At 49.6% G+C, this 22,261-nt stretch overlaps 1 long non-coding RNA gene across 3 annotated transcripts in view; it reads right to left on the minus strand.

Moving 5' to 3' along the window:
* The window catches only part of LOC101044676 (uncharacterized), a 27,878-nt gene continuing 5,617 nt past the window's right edge, over positions 1-22,261 (minus strand). For all 3 annotated transcript variants that reach the window (XR_744194.3, XR_744195.2, XR_164505.4), the window contains exon 2: positions 1-331. This is a non-coding gene — a long non-coding RNA (uncharacterized LOC101044676). The remainder of the gene's footprint in view (positions 332-22,261) is intronic.

The raw sequence follows: 22,261 nt of genomic DNA on the forward strand, positions 1-22,261 counted from the left end.
TGCACTTTGATAACAATAAACTCTGCTTTTAATTTATGCTAATGTGTAGGGCTGTGGTGACAGTAAGAACTAAATTACAGAGTGGCTTTCGAGCTGGTAATTATCCCTCCATTTTTCGCTGCTCTGGAAGATGGACACACAATTATGCTCTCTTGCTGTATATTAATACAGATTCTTGACATCTTCAGCAGACCTGGAGCTGTCATCGAGCTTTTTGTCTCCTTTAATTGAAAATTAATGGTTACTGGGTTGCCACGGAAACAGAGGCCACGGACGCCAATGGCGCTCACGTCTCACCGCGGGACTGGCGGCATCAGGAGTCCGGAATGACCTTGAAAGTTAAAAGAAAAAAAAAAAAAAACTTAAAAAAGAAGGGGAGAGGAGGGGAGAGGAGGACAGGAGGGTGGGGGGGTGCTCATGTCAGAGCTGAGAGACAGAGAAAGAAGAGAAGGAAAGGAGTGAAAAGGGGGAAGAGGGAGAGAAACCGAGAAAAAGAAGAGATTAAAAATCGAAAAGAAGAGAGGAAATTCCAGGAGGTTGGGAGTGCAGATGATGGGGGGAAAATTAAATTAGTAAGTTTTACCTCTCAGCTTTTGCCTCTTATCTCTTGTGCTCTTGCTTGCTTTCTCTCTCTCTTTTTTTTTTTTTTTTTCTTGAGATGGAGTTTTGCACTCCTGTTGCCCAGGCCGGAGTGCAGCGGCGTGATCTAGGCTTACCGCAACCTCCGCCTCCTGGGTTCAAGCGATTCCCCTGCGTCAGCCTCTCAAGTAGCTGGGACTACAGGCGTGTGCCACCATGCCCGGCTAATTTTTTGTAATTTTAGTAGAGATGGGCTTTGACTGTGTTAGCCAGGGTGGTCTCGATCTCCTGACCTCGTGATCTGCCCGTCTCGGCCTCCCAAAGTGCTGGGATTACAGGCCTGGCACTTTTTCTCTTTTTTTTAAAAGACCCACTGAAACAGGGAACTGGATCTCCACCTCAAACTCAACGATTCTACAAATCTGTTTCAGTCAGAATGTCAGCATCTGCTGAGGGTCCCCATGAGAAAGAGACAAAGGCTCCTTTGGTGTCATGAGAGGTGGCAGGCAGAGCAGCGACAGGGGTGAGGTATGCCACATGGGCACTTCCCAGGAGCCAAGTGGGCTGTGCTGTCAGAAGTGGGGGCCAGGGAGAGGGCCACTGCATGGGGAGCTGGGAGCTGCCACAACATTGCTCCAGCAATCATGGACAGGTGAGAGGCTCTGTCTGCTGGGCCTTCAGCTTGGAGACACAACAAAAGAACTCAAAAGAGTCAGAGATGGTGGCGGGCATGAAGCAGGAGGGCAAGGTTCAGTTTGCCTGGGAAGATAAGAGATACAGGAGGGCCGTTCGGTAACCCTCTGGGATGGCCAGTAGCTCTGGGCTTGGGAAGGTGTTTTCCTAGGAGAAGTTAGCAGGCAGAGCATAAAGGCACTGGGGACCCCTAAGTGTTCTAGCAGGGAAGGTGGTTGCTTTCCTCGTCAGCCCACCTTCCCAATTCCTCAGCCCAGGGCACCTGCTCTAGAAAAACAACTCAATTCAACCATTACTGGATGCCTACAGTGAATCAGCAGCCAAGCTTGACTTTGGGGTCACGAAGATGAATCAGACATAGATCCTGCCTAGACAGGTTCAAAATTGCAGCTGGGAGTAGACAGACGTGAACAGACAATTGGAAAGTGAGCGATCCCCTCAAAGATTTCTCTGCAAGGATGTTCATCTCAGTGTTATTTAGAATAACAAAAATCTAGAAATGGATGGATGGCCAGCAGGTGATGACTGATAAAATGATATGCCTTATACCCAAAGACAGAGCACTAGACACTCATTTTAAATTATGTTGGAGAGAATATTTAGTGACCTGGGGGAAAGGTTCTCGATAGTTTATTTAATAAAAAAAATTAGTTTACGCCGGGCGCGGTGGCTCAAGCCTGTAATCCCAGCACTTTGGGAGGCCGAGACGGGTGGATCACGAGGTCAAGAGATCGAGACCATCCTGGTCAACATGGTGAAACCCCGTCTCTACTAAAGGTGCAAAAAATTAGCTGGGCATGGTGGCGCGTGCCTGTAATCCCAGCTACTCAGGAGGCTGAGGCAGGAGAATTGCCTGAACCCAGGAGGCGGAGGTTGCGGTGAGCCGAGATCGCGCCGTTGCACTCCAGCCTGAGTAACAAGAGCGAAACTCCGTCTCAAAAAATAAAAAATAAAAAAATTTAAAAAATAAAAATTAGTTTACACGGTGGTGTTGTATTCATGATTCCATGATCTTGTTCTAAACTTTTTTTTTTTTTTTTTTTTTGGAGACGGAGTTTCGCTCTTGTTACCCAGGCTGGAGTGCAATGGTGCAATCTCGGCTCACCGCAACCTCCGCATCCTGGGTTCAAGCAATTCTCCTGCCTCAGCCTCCTGAGTAGCTGGGATTACAGGCACACACCACCATGCCCAGCTAATGTTTTGTAATTTTAGTAGAGATGGGGTTTCACCTTGTTGACCAGGATGGTCTCGATCTCTCAACCTCGTGATCCACCCGCCTCGGCCTCCCAAAGTGCTGGGATTACAGGCTTGAGCCACCGCACCCGGCTTGTTCTAAACTTTTTTTTTTTTTTTTTTTTTTTTTGAGACGGAGTTTCACTCTTGTTACCCAGGCTGGAGTGCAATGGCGCGATCTCGGCTCACCGCAACCTCCGCCTCCTGGGCTCAGGCAATTCTCCTGCCTCAGCCTCCTGAGTAGCTGGGATTACAGGCACGCGCCACCATGCCCAGCTAATTTTTTGCACTTTTAGTAGAGACGGGGTTTCACCATGTTGACCAGGATGGTCTCGATCTCTCGACCTCGTGATCCACCCGCCTCGGCCTCCCAAAGTGCTGGGATTACAGGCTTGAGCCACCGCGCCCGGCCTGTTCTAAACTTTTAAAGACATGTGTACATTAAGCATGCCATGCTGTAATAAAAAGTTACATATATGTGTATGTAAATGTGTGTGTGTGTTTGTGAATGTGTGTGTGTGTGAATGTGTGTAACCATGTGAGTGTGTGTAAATATGTGTATGAGAGTCAGCTTAAAAAAAAATAGGAGAGGCCAGGCACAGTGGCTCATGCCTGTAATCCCAGCACTTTGGGAGGCCGAGGCAGGCGAACTACCTGAGGTCAGGAGTTCGAGACCAGCCTGGCCAACATGGTGAAACCCTGTCTCTATGAAAAATGCAAAAATTAGTCGGGCATGTTGTTCAGTGCCTGTAATCCCAGCTACTCAGGAGGGTGAGGCAGGAGAATTCCTTGCAGTGAGCCGAGACTATTCCACTGTACTCCAGCCTGGGCAATAGACTCTATAACCAAAAAAAAAGAAGAAGAAGAAAGAAAACAAAAGAAAAACTAAGAGATACACTAAAATCATACCATGGTTATCTCTGCGTGGGAAGATTATGGCTGATCTTTATTTCCTTTTGTATGCTTTTCTGTATTTTTCTTTTTTTTTTTTTAACAATAAATACATACAACTTTTATTAACAGAAAAAAAAAGTAAAGGTGTTTTTAAAATTTGCTTTTCTGGAACCAGGCTCCTAGAGATAAAGTCCTCAACAAGGTGTTCCTCACACACATCTGCAGGGACTGGGCCCCCTTGCCCAAGGCTTTCCCCCTGGAAATCAGACCCAACAGACCTTTTCCACAATTAACAGAACCCCATCCCAGGCTCTCATACCCGCCCCCCCCACACACACACACTCTTCCCATTCCCAGCCTGCTGGCCAGGATGTCCAGAGATAGGGTGATAGGCTGAGGACACACAAGCAGGGTTGTAGGGTTGCAGGGTGTGCCAGGGAAGCAGCCCCTGCAGCCTGGGACGTGGATGCCAGGAGCTCCTTCTCTTTGGTTCCTGGGTGGACCTTTATATAAGGTAGCACCACAACCTTCAGCATCGTATTTGGACTCACATGCAGGCCACCAGCTACTCGAGGGCTAAGAAAGGGTCTCATTCATTAGGGCCCCAGTAGCTGGCTGGAGCTCAGCAACTCTTTGTTAACTTGAATATCAACAGTGGATGTTTATTGAGCAAGTACTCATCATTACAACTCTAGGGTAGCTATTACTATTTCATTTCACAGACCTGGCAGTTAAGGCCCAGAGAGGCTGACTCACTTGCTCCAAGGCACACAGATGATTAGTCGAAGAGCTGGAACCCAAGCCCAGGGGTGATCTGCCTCCAGGCTTGTACTCTCTATGCCTGTTTCTTCCCTTGCCAGGTCCAGAGAACCCAGGTACAAGTGGAGTCTCCCTGAATGGCGAGAGTTTCTGGAATAAATCCCATTCTGGGAAGATCACCATGAAAAACGGCATCTTTTCATGGTCTTGGCGCCCCTGACCTGCCCTTGGCAGGTCTGGAAGAGTTACCCCCAGTTAAAGTAGGAACTTTGGAGAAAGGCTGGCTGGAGAGGTGGGGGGCGGTTTCTAGGATGCATCCTAGAAAATGCATCCTTTCTGCCTCTTACCAGACACATCCTTAACTCACTCTCCTCGCAAATGGGAGCTCTGTTCCATACCCCCAATTCACTTCTCTACACCTGCCCAGTCTCGGCCTCCAAAATCAGATTTCCACACCCCTTCCCCCAGGAAGCCTTCAGGCAAGCCACTTCAAATTGCCATATTTATTCCTATATGCTGCCTCAATAATAAATAAAGCTACCCTATGGCATATATCCTCTGTCCTCCATGGCAGGCCCTATGCCAAGCACTGTGCATGCGTCCACTCCCTCCACCTTGTAAGGAGAGGCTATGATTTTATCCCATTGAGGAACAGAGAGTTAGCCAGCTCGCCCGACGTGACATAGCAAATCAGTGACAGAGCCAAAAGTTGACTCCATGCAGTCTGAAACCAGAAGCCACGTTCTTCACTACCACACCAATGGCAATGCCAGGGCTTGAGGTTTCCCTGGACCTGGTCATCCAGTGCCCACTTGGCTGGGCTCTTGTGAAACGTCAATGATGAGGCAGGTTGAGTGATAGTCTTTCCCCACAATTGGGGATCTTACATTTGTAAACAGATTGAAACGGGCTCAGCTCCTCTCTGGACATAGACTGCATCTGCTTCATTGATCTGGGAGCCTCTCAGGTTAAGGCCAATTCTGTTCTCACTGGTCCTGCCAGCCACATTCAGGACATGAGGGAGGGTGCCGGGGTCGGGGGCAGGGGGCGACTGGCTGCTTCACTGGCTGGCGGACTGACTGTAGGGACAGGTATAAGGGAAGGGTCTCAGGTAAGGACCCCGTCCCTGACTTAGCCCCAAGACCCAGAGGAGCCCTGACTTTCTCTTCCCTCCACCTCCCTCCAGCCCCCTACCTGCTCTTCTCCACCTCTGCCCTGTCCTTCCCTCCACCTCCCCAACCCACCCCTGCCCACTTCCCTCCCCGCCCACTTTCCCAGAGCCAGAACAAACAAGAAGACAAACCGAGCCTCGGCGGCAGCAGCGGTGACAGCGCAGGGAGCAGGGAACTTGCCTTCTTTCCCCCGGCTTCCCTGATCCCGACCTTAATCCCCGCTCAGCATCCTGTCAGCTGGGTTGTTCTCAAGCTGACATTGCTGCAGGCGCCTTCTCGGCAGCCTTTCCTCAGATCTGCCTCCTCCGGGGACTTCTAAAGAGGAGCCTGAGGTTTCTCTGTTACAGCCGGCTTCACTCGCTGCCCTCAAGCAAAGCCTGGGCTCCCAGGGGGCCGAAGGGAGAGGGGGCTGAGCGGGGGCAGTGCCAGGCCTGACGTTTCGGAGGAAGAGGGGAGAATGGAGGTGGCTGGACCCCAGAGGCTTCCACAGTGGGGGTCAGGCCTGGGGCAGGAGCCCAGGCAGTGCTGTGGGTCTGCTCAAAGCAGGGAGGGACTTGCTCAGGTGTGCAGGCCTGAGAAACATAGGAGATACTGAGGCTGGAGCCCAGCTAGTTCAGGCTGTGGGAGAAGCCAAGGGGTCTGCAAGTTTCTGAGCCTGCAGGGAGAACACAGCTCAGAGTGGGTTTGGAGAGAGGGGCAGCTGGAGCCTGCACTGAGCGTGTGTGAAAGAAAACACAGACATACACATTCATCAGTGGACGTGCTGAACACCTGCTGGGTCCTGGGAGCCAGACGGGAAGGCAGCCTGGTGAGGGGGACGGGGTGAGCGCCACAACAGACGGATCCCCCGCCCCCCGCTCTGCCGTGGAGTTGCTCTGTGGCCTCAGACAGGTCACTTGGCTTTTCTGAGGCCCAGTTTTCTCATCTGTAAGTTGTGTGGTGGGAAGGGGGAGGTAATCGCGTCCCTGTAGTATCAATGTGAAGTTTAGGGTTTTTTTTTGGTTTTTTTTTTTTCTGAGACAGAGTCTCCCTCTGTCACCAGGCTGGAGTGTAGTGGTGCGATCTTGGAACCTCCACCTCCAGGGTTCAAGCAATTATCCTGCCTTGGCCTCCTGAGTAGCTGAGACTACAGGTATCCACCACCATGCCCAGCTAATTTTTGTATTTTTAGTAGAGATGGGGTTTCACCGCATTGGCCAGGATGGTCTCGATCCCTCGACCTCATGATTGGCCTGCCTCGGCCTCCCAGAGTTCTGGGATTACAGGCGTGAGCCATCATGCCTGGCCGCAATGTGAAGTTTAAAGTCAGCATGTGCAGAGCACCTAGGTTGCTGACGGTTTTTGCCATTCATGTCACTGTCCACAGGGACATTAGAGTCTGAAACGTTGTCTGGGTTTTCATAAATGGAACTCTGTGTGGATGGGAGTCGCATGAGGGCACATGTGTGTGCAAGTGAGCAAGTGAGTATCCATGTGGGGGTCTGGGCAGGACCCCCACGAAGCTGCTGTGAGTCTCTATGTCTGAAATCAGACTCAGACTGCAGCCTGACAAACATCTGGGACCGTAGATCTGGCCAGTTCTGCTGTCCCCACACACCCCTACCCTCCGGTTGTGACACACCCATTCTGCCAAGGGGACAGGGAGGTAAGAGCCTCCTGGAAGCCCAGGAAAGGTGCTCCTTAAGCTCCCCCCACCTTTCAGTTCTCTCTTTGGGGACTCCCTCAGAGCCATAAGTGCTCCAGGAACTGAACCAGAAGGGACTGCCTGATACCCCAGGTGCTCAGCTTCCTGGGAGAGAGCTCAAGCTGGGTGGGCTTGGTGAGAGTCCATAGGGTCCCAAAGGCAGAGGGGTTGAGTGGCAGAGGGGTGCCTCTCCATCCACCTCTCCATTCCGGAGTGGGAGGGAGGGAGTGCTGAGAGGGAGCGACAAAGCAGGGTCTGGATTCAGTCCCTCTACCTCCCCAGTAGGGCCTCTCCCTGGATCAGTTAAAAAAAACAAAACAAAACAAACAAACAAAAAAAAAACACTTCTTCCTGTTGCCAGGGTTGGCAGAGCTGGGTAGCCCTAGGCAAGTCACTAAACCTCTCTGACCCTTGCTGTCCTTATCAGTAAAATGGGAATCTTATTACCTGTTGGTGTTGCAGTGCAGTAAAAAAAAACAAAGCAGAACATGCAAAGCGCTGAAAACAATGCCTGGCACGAGGTAAGTGCTCCAAGGTGTGCACAACATCCCAGCTGACACAGTTTTGACTCCGGCTGTGGCAGGTATGTCTGTATGAGCATTACTTGGTAATAAGAAATAGAATGTTGACAGCGTTTTAGGTTCCAAAAATGGATCTGAATGTCAAAAAGTCAAAGCAGCCAGGTAAAAATGTCATGTAACAGCCAGGCACGGTGGCATGCACCTGTAGTCCCAGCCACTCGGAAGGCTGAGGCAGGAGAATCGCTTGAGCCCAAGAATTGGAGGCTGCAGTGTGCTATGACTTGATTGTGCCACTATACTCCAGCCTGGGCCTCATAGCAAGACCCCATCTCTCAAAAACAAAAGTGCAAAACAAAACGAAAAGTGTCATGTAACAGCTTGGCACATATAGGTATTAGTAAATTCTAATTTCCTTCCTCTCTTCCTTCCTCCCTTCCTTCGGACCAATGCATTTTGTCATTCTCTAACCAAATCATTACTACTCTCTGGGGAAAGTCAAATTCCCTCCTGACCTAACCACGAGGTCTGCATCTCACCTCTGTGTGTTGGGGCAGGAGGGTTTCCTCCAGGGCCCACACAGGACACAGTTGTCTCCCAGTCTTTGGGAAACTACCGGTTTGAGAACTCTCAGGAACTTGTGAACCATGCTGATTCCTGCCCCACCCTGACCTGCTGAATCAACACCAGGTAAAGGAGCCCGGGGATCCGCATTTAATAAACTCCCCTGTGAATCTGACACCCACTAAATTTGAAAACCGCCTCCTTAGCACTTTTTCTCTTCGCCCTAGGCTCATATGTGCTCTTGCTTGTCAGACCCTGTTTAAAGTCCTTGTCTTGGGAAGGTGGCTGCTTCACCCCCCAGCCAGGAGATTCCTGTGGGACACTCCCTGCAAGAACCCGGAGGCCACTGGGCAGGATTCTGCCCTGCACCTTAATCCCATGGCACCTGCTTCATCCCTCACAGTCTGCAGGAGTTGGGGGCTTCAGGGCCCATCTTCCATAGGGATGCTACATTCCTCAAAGATTGGAACCTCTGGGTCCCCCGAGCAGGTGGCCTGGGACACAACCGGGACTCCATGTTAATGACAGACATTGTCTCCTGCCCCGGCATTCAAAGAGACAGGCTCAGGTGGGGGCAGGTGCCCTTTCGGCTTCCCAAGAGCCTCCCTGCACTGGGGGTGGGGGCAGGGCAGCCTTCCCCTGATTCTTCCTTCCCTGGCCTGTCACCTAAAGGAGGCTCACCTTAGTGTTTAGGAAAGGGTGAAGGAGGAGACACTTCTCAGACCTCTGATGACTCACTTTTCCCCAAATTCCAACCCCTAGACCCTTATAACTACTCCCATCCACCTTAGCATGAGTGAGGTTGACCAGAGCCCTACCAAGGGAAGCACCCTTGGGAGCGGAAGGCAGCGGGGTGTGTGAGGCTCTCCTGGACTCAGAGGCCTGAGTGTGAAGTCCTGGCTCTCATCAGCCAGTTGCACAGACCATGGCAAGCCCTTCTCCCGTTCTCTCACTTAGGAAGCAGCCATTAAAAGCTGTAAGGCCTCGGCCAGGGGCGGTGGCTCAGGCCTGTAATCCCAGTACTTTGGGAGGCTGAGGGGGGCGGAGCACGAGGTCAAGAAATCGAGACCATCCTGGCCAACATGGTGAAACCCCCATCTCTACCAAAAATACAAAAAAATTAGCTGGGTGTGGTGGCGCGTGCCTGTAGTCCCAGCTACTTGTGAAGCTGAGGCAGGAGCATTGCTCGAACCTGGGAGGCAGAGGTTGCAGCTAGCCGAGGACGCGCCACTGCACTCCAGCCTGGCAGCTGGTAATGGAGTAAGACTGTCTCAAAAAAAAAAAAAAAAAAAAAAAAAAAAAAAAAAAAAAGTTGTAAGGCCTCAGACAGACCACGGGATGAACGTGTAAAGTGAACACAAGGTATGGATTTTTTTTTTAATTTTATAGAATTAATCTTTTTGCATCCTCCTCCAACAACAGGTGCAGGCTACCTAGGAAGCCCCTTGTCCAACTGCCTCCTCTCTGGGAGTCCCAGCCTCAAGCTGTCTGGCTCTAAAAACAAGCCCATCTGTTTGGGAGGTTTCAGAGGCAGCTGGGAGGGGCCCCCAACCACCCCAGCTCATTCCAAATAGGTGGCGTGGGAGAACCCCGTTCTAAGGCAGCCTCGAGCCATGGTGTCCACCCCAGAGGTGTCAGGGGAGGCGAGGAGAGGAGGCACCAGGGGAGAGGACTCTGGGAGCCAGATCCCGAAACTCCTATGCGCGTGAGACCAGAAACCCAAACCCTGCCACCCCCACCCCCACCCCTCAAGCCACCGTCCGGAAAAAATAAACTATTTCCTGCAACCAGCTCCGAAACAAAGTCTGTGAATGCGCAGTGACACATGTTACATAAATAGAAGCCACAGAGGGGAAAAGCCTGTTTTCTCTTTCATTATTTATCACTCTCTAACCATCTCCAGCTGGGTGAGTAAACAGGCGCATTGGCCCATAATGAGGAACAGACTGCTGCCGTGGGGCTGCCGGAGGGGCGTGTGTGTGTGTGTGTGTGTGTGTGTGTGTGACCATGAGAGTGTGTGGATGTGTCTGTCTGTCTGTTGGTCTGCCCCTGAGAGGGAAGCGTGGGAGCCTGAACAAGCAGAAGGCTTGTGAGGGCACCGGATTCCAGAAGACAAGGGGGGAGCCACCTGGGGCCTCCCCACCCCGCGCTGGGGTGGGACAGAGCCAGTCTGCCGCCTCCTCACCTCCTCGCCTCCTCGCCATGAGGGTTGGTGGGGAGACTGGCAAGCTGGGCGGAGGAGTCAGAGGGGAGAGACTGTGTGGGTGGGGGAGCCAAGTGCGAGGCTGCAAATGTGCCGGGTCTCTGAGCGTGACCTCCACAGGGTGGCCTCTGGGAGTGAGGCAGGGACCGGAGGGTGGGCGAAGGGGTGTGACTGTAGGGGGTGTGTAGGGCTGTATGTAAGACTGGGAAACTAAACGAGTGTGTGTGTGATGACCTTGCCATGTGTGAGTATATACATGCATGTGGCGGGACCGTGAGAGTGTCTGATCCTGAAAGTATATACGGGAGGGGGTGTGAGTTTTGTGACTCTGGGAATGTGTGTTTATATCTGCGTCACTATGGCAGTATGGTCTGTGCATGTGAGATTTTATGGCTGTAGGTGGTGTTTTGGGTTGAATTGTGCTCCTCCCCTAAAAAGATATATTGAAGTCCTAACCCCTAGCACCTCAGAATATGATTTTATTTGGAACCAGTATCATGGCAGATGTAATGAGTTAGGATGAGTCCCACTGGAAAAGAGTGGCCCTCATGCAGTATGACTGGTGTCCTTATAAGATGCTCATGTGAAGACACAGAGAGAGATGAAGGCAGAGGCTGGAGTGATGCTGCTCCAGACCAAAGAAGACCTGGGGCTACCAGAAGCAAAGGCAAGGAAAGCCCCTTCCACACAAATCTCAGAAGGAAACTTGCTTTTGGACTTGTGGCCTCCAAAACTGTGATACAATAAATTCCTGTTGTTTTAAGCTACCCAGGGTATGATACTTTGTTATGGCAGTCCCAAGAAACTAATACAGGTATGTATGAACATGTTGTGTATATGAACGTGTTATGTGAACTTGAGAATACGTGAAAAAAATGTGTGAAACTGGCTGGATGCGGTGGCTCATGCCTGTAATCCCAGCACTTTGGGAGGCCAAGGTGGGTGGATCTCCTGAGGTCAGGAGTTTGAGGCCAGGCTGGTCAACAGGGTGAAACCCCATCTCTACTAAACACAAAAACTGGCTGGGCGAGGTGGCTCACCCCTGTAATCCCAGCACTTTGGGAGGTCAAGGTGTGTGGATCACAAGGTCAGGAGATCGAGACCATCTGGCCAACATGGTGAAACCCTGTGGGGCTGCCGGAGGGGCACGTGTGCGAGCCCTAAAAATACAAAAATTAGCCAGGCATGGTGGTGCACCAGCTACTCCAGAGGCTGAGGTGGGAGAATTACTGGAATCCAGTAGTCAGAGGCTGCAATGACTGAGACTGTGCCATTGCACTCCATCCTGGGCAACAGAGCAAGACTCCATCTCAAAAAAAAAAAAAAACGAAAAGTGAGAAACCACGAGAATGTGCATGTATGTGAGTGTGAGATGGTGGTAGTGAAGATGAAGGTGACTGTGGGAGTGTGAAAAAGTGTGTGAGACAGGGAATCTGTGAAATGTGTATATGTGTGTACCAGCACACAGATGCTCAGTACCTACAAATCATCATCCTGGAAAGGAACTCAGCATATGCCCTTCACATTTGATTGCCTCTACCCACCCTCCCTGACCTTGCACAGCCCCTACCTGAGTCCAGGCAAGCCTGAAGGTGGGCTGCCCACAACCTGCCAACAGGATAAAGGAGGCAGGCTTGCTCCTTAGGGACCCAGATGAGACTAGGCCATAAAATCTCACATGCACAGGCCATGCTGCCATAGTGACACAGATATAAACACACCTTCCCAGAGTCACAAGTCACTTGAAGGCTGCAAGCAGTGACGTATGGAGTCAAAATCATTGTTTGTGGGCCTGGACATTATTACCTGAAGTCTGATTTCTATTTTTGTTTGTTTCTTTCTTTTTTGAGACAGAGTCTCACTCTGTTTCCCAGGCTGAAGTGCAGTGGTGAGATCTTAGTTCACGACAACCTCTGCCTCCTGGGCTTAAGTGATTTTTCCACCTCAGCCTCCTGAGTATCTGGGGCTACAGGCACATACCATACATCTGGCTAATTTTTGTATTTTTTGTTGAGAAGGGGTCTCACGGCCAGACGCAGTGGCTCACACCTGTAATCCCAGTACTGGGAGGCTGAGGCAGGGGGATCACCCGAGGTCAGGAGTTCAAGACCAGCCTGGCCAACATGGTGAAATCCTGCTTCTATAAAAATCAAAAATTAGCCAGGTATGATGCCTATAATCCCATCTACTTGGGAGGCTGAGGCAGGTGAATCACTTGAGCCTGGGAGATGGAGGTTGCAGTCAGCCAAGATCATGTCATTGCACTCCAGCCTGGGCAACAGAGTGAGACTCTGTCTCAGAAAAAAAAAGAAAAAAAAGAAAAAGAAAGAAAGAAAGAAAGAGAAGGGGTCTCACTATGTTGCCCAGGCAGGTCTCAAGCAATCCTCCTGCCTTGGCCTCCCAAAGTGCTGGAATTATAGGTGTGAGCCACCCACCCAGCCCTGATTTCTTTCTTGTTGCTACGCTGGTATCCCCAGTCCTATATAGGGAGTTACAGGGAGACAGGCCTATGCTCAGAGACTCTTGAAGCCACACTGGGTTCCTACGTACCATGCTGACCAGCCTCATTCCTGGAGACCACTGGATGTCACAGAGCCATCTGGAAACTTAGCCTCCCAGGCCATGTTCAGACCAGCCTGTCCCCCTGCTGGCTCAGCCTCTTGTCTTCCAACCAGGAGACACCATAATTGTTCAATTACTCAACAAAGCACATGTTCCACGGCTCAGGTCTTAGCATCCTCAAAGGTGTCCCAGAGTGGCCTTGCTATGAAACCTCAGGCAAGCCACTTTTCTCTGAGCCTCAGTTTCCTCTCTGAAAAGTACACAACCACCCTTGTCCTGCCCACCTTCATAGAATGTTAGGATTAAGGGGCTCAATGGACATGAACTTGCCTAATAAAGAAATGGCTTATAATATGCCTCCCACAGACATAGGGTGTCAGTATCATCTCCGGCATCAGCTTCCCACTGTCTCTTCCCTTAGCTCCGTAATGCTTTTATTTAATTCAGGAGTCTGCAAACTGTGGCTCACAGACCAAATCCTGCCTGATTTTATATGCTCTGTTAGCTAAGAGTGCTTTTCACAGATGAACACTGGTGGTCGTTTTGATAATAGGGAGCATTAACTCTGAACCTCAACCAAGCAAAATGTTATCCCCTTTCCCCAAGTCTCATTCTTCTCATTAATAGACCTGTATTACCCCCCAAAATACTCAATTATTATTGACATTGTAATTTCATCAGTAAAACTTTGTGGAAATTTGTTTTCTCTCTTGCTATGTAAATCCCTGCATGATAGTCTCGATTTTGTCTCTTAGCCTGCAAGGCTTAAAATACAGCAAAATTTGCTGGTCTTTGCCTCCACTGCCCAACTCTGCCATTGTCACACAAAAACAGCCTCAGATGACACATAAGCAAATGAGTGTGGCTGTGCTCCAATACAACTTTATTTACAGAAACAAGTGGAAGGCAGGATTTGGCCATCATCAACGCCCCGGAATTAGAACACTGTAAGTTGTTGGCCATTTGGATGGGTTTGGAGAAGGGCAAGTAAATCCTTAGTCAGGTCCAAATAAGCCAAGTGTTGGCTTGAACAATTCACTGGACTGAATTGGGCAGGATGTGAGTCTGAAGCTGATGGGACTCTCTCTAAGGACTCTAAGAATAAAGCCCACCCAGGAAAAGGCAGAGTTAAGCAAGGGGGGACCCAATGGCATTGTTGTAAGTCTCTGGATCACACATCATCTGTATCGAGTCCTGCTCCCTGGACTTTCAGGTACAAGAACCAGTCAATTTTCATTGTTATTTAAACTCATCTGAAGTGGATTTTCTGATGTTCGCACTGATCCAAGCGCACAAAAGAAGAGTCTAATCCAGCCTGGGGCATTCAGGGAAGACTTCCAAGAAGAGGTGCCATCTGAGCTGGGTCTTAGTCAGCAGTGAAAGCACATGGGAGAAAAGATATTCCAAGCACAGGGCATAGTATGAGAGGAAACCCAGCTACACGGACATGCCACAAGTCCCAGGTGGCAGAGCTGGGAGGAGCCAGGGATAGAATCAGAGGTTCAAGAAAGGATACCTTGTGCCCTGTGCACCCACCCAAGGTGCTTGAATTTTGAATGCGTCTTAAGCAGGGCATGACAAGTTCAGGCTGGAATTTCATTTATTTATTTTTTTGTAAAGATGGGGCTTTGTCATGTCGTCCAGGCTGCTCTCGAACTCCTGGCCTCAAGCGATCCATCTGCCTCAGCCTCCCAAGCTGGGATTACAGGCGTGAGCCACCACATCCGGCCTGGGCTGGCATGTTAGATAGAACTTTTTCACCACTGTGGGGGATGCACTGAAGGGAGGCTCCAGAAGGGGATAAAGCTGGAAGTGGGGAGGCCAGCTGGGAGGCTATTGGAATGCTCCAGATGGGAGATGATGAGGGTTCTGCCCTGACCAATGGTGGGGGCAGAGTGGAGGTAAAGAGGTGGGAATGACTCTGAGAAATGCCTTGGAAGCCACAGGACTTGGAGAGTGGATGTGAAGAGGAAGGGATAAAGAGAACCAAGGGGTGATTCTAGTTTCTGGAGTGACTGGGTACATATGGTGCCACCAATGGGGAGAAGACGCAGAGTTGGGGCATGTTATGGATACAGAAGATGGCTTGGGCTGGGGACATGTTGCGTGTGCCATCGCTGGAGGCCCACAGATATGGGCATGGGAGCCGGGTCCCACCGGGACAGTGCTGGGAGCCACCAACTCACGGGTGGTGGATAAAACCATGAGAGTAGATGGGCTTGTCCAAGAGCACAGATGACGAGGAGAGCAGTGCGGCAACACCCAGTGCTTCAGGTAGGACAGCGGGAGAGGAGATGAGCACACAGAGACTCAGGAAAAGGAAAAGGTAAGCAGGAGAACAGAAGGGCAGAGTGTGGCAGGCTCTGGCGCCCTGCCCATCTCTCTCTGTTCGCCTCTAAAGGTAGAAGGCTGCTTACTGCCAACACCTGCTCTTTGCCTGAGGGTTTTTTCCTGGCCATGGAAACACCCTTGGCTCCAGCCCAGAGCAAGCTGGAAGTGCTGGAGAGTGAATGTGCCTGGAAGGAGGCCGCAGCCCTTGATGAAGGGGAAGTTGGTGGGTGAGCACCCCAGGACCTGCGCCCGTGGGCTGGCTTGTGTGCGGTGTGTGTCACACATGCTCAGGTCCCCAGTGGGACTGCACTCGTCTTGCTGGCAGTGGGATAACACTCCCTTTATTGGCCGCTTTCCCTTCCTTCTCCCTGCCCTGCTCCCCAACTGGTATTTCTGGGACCACCTCCCAAATAAACCACTTCTGCTTGAATCACTGGCTGAGAGTGTGCTTCAGGGAGAACCTAAACTAAGACAGAGGTGTCATGAGAACCAGAAAGTAGAAAACAGGAAGGCGTTCTCACCAGGTAACTTTTGTTTCTGAAGGGATCAGGTCTTTCCTGCCCTGAGGGGCCCACCTCCACTCTCATGAAAGAGGCAGGCCAATTTCTTGCCTGGTCCGAAGGTTCTCAGCAGGGGACTTTCCACATTCCCAGGCTGAGCAGACTCCAATATCAAGAAATGGTTTCGTAGTCCCAGCTAGTCAGGGGCTAAGGCAGGAGGATCTCTTGAGCCCAGGAATTCCAGGTTGCAGCAAGCTGTGCTCATGTCATTGCACTCTAGCCTGGGTGTCAAAGTGAGATATTGACTCTAAAAAAAACAAAAACAAAAACAAAAACAAAAACAACCACACACACACACACACACACACACACACACACACACACACAGAAAAAAATAAATCCTTTCCTGTCTCTCATGTCATTCCTTCTGTTGTTGCAGAAGCTGCTGTGTGCTGCAAATGCTCAGAAGGATCCCTCAGCCCTGAGCCTGCCCTCACGTTGTGCTCCTGACCCCGTTCTCTTCTTTGTCAGCATTCCAGGTGGCTTTCACTTCTTTCTAGTCACCATATCTCCAGCCCTGTAGGTGTTCACGGCTTCTCTTTCTGTCTGCAATCCAGGGACTGGCTATGACTCCCCACAGCCAGACAGGGACTGGGTGGGCTGGAAATACTCCCAGTGTACCCCTGACCCACCCTGCTCCCCACCTGCTACCTCTCAAGGCAGCAAGCCAAGGGGAATTGCCTTGAACCATACTTCTTGAGAGGAAAAGAGCCCTCAAGAAGTCATATAGTAGAGCAATGAGGTGATCACTCTAGTGTGTAACAAGCCAGGGTATGAAGGCAGGCGCTGTACTTACATAATTGTGGAACCGTGTACGAATTTCAGCCTCTCTGTGCTTTAGTCTTGTCATTTATAGAATGAAGATAATAATAGTATCAACCTGACTTAGGCTGGGTTCTCACAGAAGCAGCCCTGAGACACTATACCATTGCAAATGGTTGATTTAGGAGGTGAAGGAAATACCAGCAGACAAGTGGGGAAGTAAAACAAGGAAAAAGAGGCAATAAAGTCTATGTTACCCAAGCAGCTACAGGATGGGCTCAGTCCCACAGAGGAAACCCTGAGAGTATGCATAGAACACATGACTTGGAGATATCCCACAAAGGGAGGGAGGAGTAGGGGTATGTATACACCAATTCCCATCATTTATGGGTGGAGGGCTCCCAAGGAAGTGTTAGTTCCCTGGCACTTCTAGTCTCCACACAGTGGAAAAGTGGGCTCTAATGCTCAAAGGAAACCCTTCGGCTAGGAAACGCAGGCACTCGTGATTGGAAGCCTTAGGGGTGAAAAGTCACAGTGCACCAGGCAGGGCACCAACAAGTATCTGTTGCATCATCTCAGAGGACTGTCGGGAGGCGAAATGAAGTCATGTGTGAAGAGTGCTTTCCACAGTGCCTGATACATGGTGCTGCTTCTTTAAGCAAGACGCAGCTTCATCTTTGTCTTTAGCTACCTGGCTCTAGCAACTTCCTTCTGCCTAACAACCTTGAGAGAGGTCCTGGGGACTGGAGAGCCATAGGTCAAGAGCAGAGGGGACTGGAGGAGAGAAGACTCTAGGGGACATAGTGAAGACCAGAAAGAAGAGGGGGTGCAGGAGAACCAAAGAGGAGGTGGAGCCTGAGCCCAGGCCTGGCATAGAATTACAAGGATCAGGATATATGTGAGCCCCACTCCATGGACCCAGCCAGATGCCACACACAATAAGGGATGTATAAAGACTCCCTTATCTTCTCTTATTTCCACTCTACATTCATTACCTCTGACATTTGGAGCCCTGCTTTCTCTTTAAATATATATATATGTATATACATATACATATATATACACATACATATATATATACATATATATATATATGACTGTTGTAGAAATCAGAGATACATATTAAAAGTGTCTGGTGGGCCGGGCGCAGTGGCTCACACCTGTAATCCCAGCACTTTGGGAGGTTGAGGAGGGCAGATCACATGAGGTCAGGAGTTCAAGTCCAGCCTGGCCAACATGGCAAAACTCCATCTCTATCAAAAACACAAAAATTAGCCATGTATGTTGGCGGGCACCTGTAATCCCAGCTACTCAGGAGGCTGAGGCAGAGGTTGCAGTGAGCTGAGATCAAGCCATTGCACTCCAGCCCGGGTGACAAGAGCAAGACTTCATGTCGAATTTAAAAAGTGCCTGGTAAACAGTTGATGCTCAACAGGTGGCAGCTGTTTTCAGTGCGAGTCTACCTGAGCTTTAACGTTCCTCCTTCACACCCCACCTCACCCTCCAGTCCCTGCAGCTGAGACCCTAAACCCCAGGTCCAGGTTCCATGGTAAAGGGATGCATCCTCTGCTAAGAACAGAGCTCTGAAGCAAACTAAGTCAACAAGCAGAAAGGGAGCCAGAGGAGAGATGAGCAGAATAGAAAGCACAGCCCTCTGGGAGAAGGGAATGTCTCTGAGGGAGTGAGAGTCTTCCTTATCCCATTTTCTACCCAAGTACCCCCTTGACCCCAGCCAGCTCTTTTCTTGCAATCAATGAAGACAGAGTTATTACCTGTGTTCTACAACACGCAGCGGATGCCTACGGGGCACCAACTTGCCCTAAAGTGTTAGGCTGTTTTTGTTTTTTAAACTTTGCTCTAAAGTATCAAATTGTAATCAAATCAATATGCATTTACTGTGCAGCTACCTTGCAAAAGATATTGAGCTGGGTGCAATGAGAAATCTGCAAATGACTAAAACTGTGGGTCCCTAAACTAAGGAGTTTATTATCTAGTTGGAGAAATGAGGCGTAAAATGGTTAACAGTTAACAAACAATACAGTGTGTTACAAGTTACTGGGAGCTTATTAAACAAGTTAGCTAATGACACATTGTAACATCGACAACACAGGAGTGCTAAAGAGCATCTGGAAAGAGGCAGAAGTGGGCTGGGGTAATTAAGAAAGAATTACAGTAGCTAGAGTCTCTCCAGTGCCTAAGCTGAGAAGAATCCTACATGAGCCATACTCGTCCTCACCACCTCCCTGCCAGACTCTCATTTTTTTTCCCATCTTGGAGTTGAACAAGCTGAGGTTACACCTTTTGCTTCAGGACTGTGGGCTAGAAAGTGACAGAATTGAGACTTAAACCCAAAAGTCTTCGGGTGGATGGAAGACATGGATAGCTCAAAAAAGTTGAGGAAGGGTTGGACGAGGTGGCTTGCACCTGCAATCCTAGCACTTTGGGAGGCCGAGGTGGGAGCATTATTAGAGTCCAGGAGTTTGAGACCAGCCTGGACAACAGAGAGACCCCTTCTCTAAAAAAAAAAAAAAAAAAAAAAAAAAAAAAAAAAAAAAAAAAAAAAAATCCGGGCATGGTAGCTCAAACCTGTGGTCACAGTTAATCAGGAGGCTGAGGTGGCAGGATCACTTGAGCCCAGGAGCTTGATCGCAGTGAGCTGTGATTGCACCACTGCACTCCAGCCTGGGCAAGAGAGCGGAGACCCATCTCCAAAAGAAAAAAAAAAAAAAAAAAAATGACGAGGAAGAACTAAACGAAGGGAGAAGGAGTTCTTTTCTCTGTGCCCCCTCCTGGGGCTTCCACTACCCTCATGCATCCTCCACCCCATCCCCATTCCTATGTATCAATGACTGTGTGCAGTACAGGGGCGAGGGATAAGGCACTGGGTCTGCTCTCTTGGCCCCTTCCTGTGTGTCCTACTCTTTTCCTGCACAGAAATCCCTCCACGTAGGGATCTCATTTGACCTAAAGATGCTGTCTTTCAATTAGTGGAAAATTGCTCACTGCTTGTCAAGCTATCGTTAATTTTCTGATCTTTAATGACTGATTTTCCACCAATCAGCCCAAAGTCCCATGCCCACCACTCTTTGGGCAAGGCCTGAGTCTCTGACTCCCTAAAAGTCCCTAAAAGGAACTGCAAACATCTCCCAGGGCCCAGGCACCCGGTCAGCCTGGCACCAAGAAAGACAAACCAGCCTCACTCCAGTCCTGGAGGCCTTCTCCCCCACAGCCCCTGGCACAGCTACCCACACTACCATGGTCATCTACTCAGGGCAATATGGTAAACTGATAAGCCTCCCCAAGAGGTAGGAGCTCCCCTTAAAACCGAGGAAGCCAAAAGAGTGCCTTGAAGGCTCCTGACACAGTTCATTAAGATATCAACCCCTAATGAAGTATTTCGTTGTTTAAATCAGCATCGATCTTGAGGAAGAGGAGCCTTTGTGGAAAAGGAAAAAGCTGTCCCTCTCCTATCCCTCCCTCGCTTCCAATTGGCACAGATCCGAGGTCTGTCCCAGTCAGAAAGATCGGGAAGCAGGGAATGGAGGAATAGTGGGGAGATGGCAAGGGGATAAGATTCCAGAGTAGAGGAACCACCGTGGGGAAGGAGAGGCACAGTGGGAAGGGAGGTCACAAAAGGAAGCCTGCGGCAGCAAGAAGACCATAATACCCAAACATCCACCACAATCTAACTGTCCATCGGTGGGAAGCTGGGTAATAAAACAATACAGGGCACACTGATACGGCAGAATCCTCTCCAGCGGCCTCTTGTAAGTGACCTAGAGACACACACAAAACATGTAACAAACATGTAGACATCGCAGTAGCATGTAGTTCAGCAAAACACAAGTAAAAACTAGGAGCAGACTACCTTTCATTTAATATTTTATTATTTTATTACTTTCCAAGACGGAGTCTTGTTTCGTCACCCAGACTGGAGCGCAGTAGGGAGATCTGGGCTCACTGCAACCTCCGCCTCCTGGGTTCTTCAATCAGTTCTCCTGCCTCAGCCTCCCAAGCAGCTGGGATTACAGGTGCACACCCCCACAGCCAGCTAATTTTTGTATTTTTAGTAGAGACAGGGTGACCTTGTTGGTCAGGCTGGTCTTGAACTCTTGACCTCTGTGAGCTGCCTGCCTCGGCCGCCCAGAGTACTGGAATTACAGGTGTGAGCCACAGCGCCCGGCCTCATTTAAAATTTTAATTGCTTGATACTTTATTATGCTACAAAAATGAATAAAAATCAATAACTAAAACAAAAGAAAATTTTGAGATACCCAAGCAACACCAAAGGAGTAAGAGTAGAACCCTTACTTGGGAAGGCCAACCTCGAATCGACAAGGGAAAGACAGAGAGTGGGAAAGAAGGACAGTCACGGAAAGGCCTATATTAGCCTGATTTTTACATGTCATATTTTAAAGCATAAAATGTATAGCTCAATTAATGTTTACAAAGTGAACATGCACATGTAGCCAACTCCCAAATCCAAAAAGACCCAGACATCTCCTCATGCCCCTGTCACACCCCCACTTAAAATGGCCATGCTCCTGAATTTTAATGCCATCAATTCATTAGATTGGGTTCTGAATTTCAGATCAATGGAATCAGAATGTGTATTCTTTTGTGTCTGGCTTTTTTTTTTTTTTTTTTTTTGAGACGGAGTTTCGCTCTTGTTACCCAGGCTGGAGTGCAATGGCGCGATCTTGGCTCACCGCAACCTCCGTCTCCTGGGTTCAAGCAATTCTCCTGCCTCAACCTCCCGAGTAGCTGGGATTACAGGCACGTGCCACCATGCCCAGCCAGTTTTTGTATTTTTAGTACAGACGGGGTTTCACCGTGTTGACCAGGATGGTCTTGATCTCTTGACCTCGTGATCCCCCCGTCTCGGCCTCCCAAAGTGCTGGGATTACAGGTGTGAGCCACCGCGCCCAGCTGTGTCTAGCTTTTATGCTCAACGTTATGTTTGTGAGATTCCTCCATGTTGTTGCACACAGCAATGGTTTGTTCATTCTCATTGCCAAGTACTAGCCCACGTATGAGAAGACCAGGATTTAGTCACCTACTCCACTGTTGACGACTGTTGCGAATAATCAGCACATGCCAATAGATGGCATAGCATTCTATGCCTTTTGGTGAACATATGTATTTTTATGTACATATGTACATATGCATATATACCTATACTTAGGAGTGGAGTTACTGTACTATGCTGATAAAGATTTTTTTTTTTTTTCTTTTTGAGACCCAGGTTGGAGTGTAATGGTGTGATCTCAGCTCGCTGCCACCTCCACCTCTCAGGTTCAGGCAATTCTCTTGCCTCAGCCTCCTGAGTAGCTGGGATTACAGGCATACACCACCACGCCTGGCTAATTTTGTATTTTTAGTAGAGATGGGGTTTCTTCATGTTGGTCAGGCTGGTCTCAAACTCCTGACCTCATGTGACCTACCCACCTCGGCCTTCCAAAGTGTTGGGATTACAGGCATGAGCCATTGCACCCAGCCTATGCTGACCAAATTTTATTCCTCGATAACTAAAAAATAGTTTTTGGCCGGGTGCAGTGGCTCACACATGTAATCCCAGTACTTTGGGAGGCCAAGGTGGGCGGATCACTTGATGTCAGGAGTTTGAGACCAGCCTGGCCAACATGGTGAAACCCATGTCTACTAAAAATACAAAAATTAGCAGGGCATAGCAGCGTGCCTGTAGTCTCAGCTACTCGGAAGGCTGAGGCATGAGAATCACTTGAACC

This window comes from Saimiri boliviensis, chromosome 4, assembly GCF_048565385.1.
Source record: "Saimiri boliviensis isolate mSaiBol1 chromosome 4, mSaiBol1.pri, whole genome shotgun sequence".
Taxonomy (NCBI): domain Eukaryota; kingdom Metazoa; phylum Chordata; class Mammalia; order Primates; family Cebidae; genus Saimiri; species Saimiri boliviensis.